The sequence below is a fragment of the Saccostrea cucullata genome, unplaced genomic scaffold (genome assembly GCF_032062105.1).
Source record: "Saccostrea cucullata isolate Sc308-1 unplaced genomic scaffold, CSIRO_AGI_Scuc_v1 ctg4083, whole genome shotgun sequence".
NCBI lineage: Eukaryota > Metazoa > Mollusca > Bivalvia > Ostreida > Ostreidae > Saccostrea > Saccostrea cuccullata.
In genome coordinates this window covers 15001-15218 of record NW_026918067.1, presented here as the reverse complement: position 1 = coordinate 15218, position 218 = coordinate 15001, and positions in this window count along the sequence as shown.

Here is a 218-nt window from a genome sequence, read left to right as displayed (position 1 = left end):
TAATATGGGAAGCAGAGTTTATATCACTTCAGTTCTATACATTTATTAGCACTTTTTTCACATCTATTGGGTTTAATCTCTCATCTCATAAGCTCAGATTTTGAGGCTGGGACATGTGTAAAATGAGCCATCACAGAAAAAGTCTTATCTAACTTTCAAAGTGAACTAGCTAACAAGCCTCATTACCAATTATTCATAATTTATGTTGTTAGTTGAAA